The sequence below is a fragment of the Lytechinus pictus genome, chromosome 11 (genome assembly GCF_037042905.1).
Source record: "Lytechinus pictus isolate F3 Inbred chromosome 11, Lp3.0, whole genome shotgun sequence".
NCBI classification, from domain to species: domain Eukaryota; kingdom Metazoa; phylum Echinodermata; class Echinoidea; order Temnopleuroida; family Toxopneustidae; genus Lytechinus; species Lytechinus pictus.
Window position 1 is genome coordinate 2,816,150 of NC_087255.1, and position 2,770 is coordinate 2,818,919.

Sequence of the window (2,770 nt, forward strand, 5' to 3'; positions counted from 1 at the left end):
TGTCTTGCGTTTGTTCGGTAAATTATGTTGCGTTAACTATTATGGAGCTGTCACGTGATGATTGTTATTGATGTTGCCAATAATTTAAATGGGGAAAGTTCATAACTATTCCAAATTTGATTTAGTTGTAAAATTAGGTGACGATGAGGAGATGAGTGAGAAGGAGAGAATGTGTTGGTGGATGAAGACGAGGAACAGACCGGAGGATGAGGAGGAGCAGAAGGATGAGGGCCGGGAGAAGGAAGAGAAGGGGAGGAAGAGGGAGACAGTAGAGGCGGTGGGTTTTTTTCTTACCTGATTGCTAAGAAAGCATTTGTATATAAGCAAGCAATCATGCATTGGATCGTTATAAAGTCCCTTCCGAGCACAGGGACCAGGGGAGCGTGTCATGAAAGGAGAATTTGGAAAATTTAATTAAACCTTCCTAATGACGTTTTTGGAATTTTTATTCGCTTAATTGTTTAATATTCAAAGAGGCAGATTTCGATCCACTCTACCTTCGTCTACCATGGGATTTTTTTTCTTGTGAACTGAACTTCCGAAAATGTTACTCACCCACCACCCCCTAAAAAGAAAGAATTGAAAACCGTGTTGCCATGATAATGAGCACCCTAGCGATGAAGTGGAAGTAGATATAGAGAAAATACATGAAGCAGGAAGGATGGGGCACATAATAAGTAGGGGGGGGGTTACTGTGATATTTTGATTGTGCTGGGTATAAGACATGCATTGTTTTAGCCTTGCCATATTACCTCTGCCATTATAAGTTTAAGTGGTGTAGCTACTGATGCAATCGATGAAATTAATCGCATTCATTCGTAATTCCGAACCTTCGGAATAACGAAGCTTCGGATATTCCGAAGGTTCTTTATTCCGAAGGTTCGTAATTCCGAATTACGTAAATTGCCTATACCTCGATGTTCGTTAAGGTTCGATAATCCGAAAAGGAAATAAGGTTCGATGTTCCGAAGGTTCGTTAGTCCGAAAACGAAATAAGGTTCGTTGTTCCGAAGGTTCGTTAATCTGAAAACAAAATAAGGTTCGTTGTTCCAAAGGGTCGTTAGTCCGAAAACGAAATAACGTTCGTTAATCATTACGTTTTCGGACAAACGAACCTGCGGAATTACGAAACTTCGGAAATACGAACCTTCGGAAATACGAACCTTCTGAATATCCGAATCTTCGGAATAACGAAGCCTCGGTAATCATTACGAATGTATGCGGGAATTACGAAGTGTAACCGAAATTAATACCGTTTATAAACACTTAAGACAATATTCACCCTACCTCTACAATCTGATCCATTATAAACTAACACAACAATCTAACAGATATTTCAACAAAGAATTAAATTTTGTTCATAATTTTGAATCATTTGCATCTCCGTGCTTTGTACACAAAAGTATTATGCATGTATTGCGTTCTGTGATTTATTTCGTAGCTATAGTGCACCCTTTAGTGGCAGGTTTACGGGGAGGGGGTATGGGGTTAACTTTTGTTTGTCAAATTTCTCGGCCAAACCCCCTCCTTTGAAAAAGGTTATTTCCACCCCTGTCCTTATTCCCGACAATCATGATCCAATTATTTTCAATTCTCATCCGGTGAATAAATGATTTTTTCATTGGACAAATCTCGACTGTTAAATCCCCGTTTGTTCATTTAGATATGCCATCCTTCTATCTGATCTTTATATTCATTTTCCATTTCCTTCTGAAGTCTCGTTTCGTTATTGATAAATGGCCATTTATTTTCACTGTAATATGCACCACTGAAGCAACTTTTGTAGAGGGTGGCTCAACTTACTCCGCCTTCCCTTACTGTTAACACTTCATGCGGGACTTCATGGTGCGATCATTATTTTGGGGGGACACAACTGCATGATGTCAGTTCTAACACCCTAAAAGTTCACAGGAAAATCTTACCTTCGCAACGACCAGGTTGGTAGGAGCATTAATATCAATTTTTTTTATTAAAGTTATGACGACTATAATGCAGCTTGTATTACAGTAAATTGATGTTGATGACCTTCATATAAGTGTTTTGCTTACTCTGCATTGATACTAAAGGTGCATTTAATATACCAATAGGGCATTGAGTTCCAATATGGGTTCCAATGTATATATTGGGTCAATATAGAGAGAAAAACAATCTTCATATCCGGGTCAAAGTATGACGAAAGTGAATTGTTTGAAATCGTAGAACGTGTTCGCTTTTTCTTTTTGCAAGTAAGTATATATAGCCTTATCTCCAAACATCACCGACACATGTCGGTGATATCGTTTATTACTCTATCTATCTATCTTTTTATCTATATAAACTCCTCAAAAAAGGTTTAGAAATCTGACTTTGACCGATAATCCCTCCTCGGCTTTAGTAAATATCAATGGGTAATTAATAACAATAAATAAAGCATTTAATTCTTTTTTAAATGATACCCTACATGATAAGATTATGGTTCACATGGAGGTGCAGTGCCTTGAAATGTGGGGCAAGGTCAAAATTCAAAAGTTTCAAAATGACACAATATTGAAAGTCACTACTCTTTTCCGTGGTGATGAGTGAGTTTCTCAGTGATTTCTTTTAATTGTTTTCATGCACCTTAACATCAACATTAACATGGAATCAAACACACCTCTGCACAAGCAAAAACATAACAAACAAACATATATGGGTATTTCAAACCACGACTCAAACCATGTTATCTCACAGTACCATCACGACAGAAGCAGATTTGAATGGATGTTCATCTCTATTGACACAGACAAAAGAA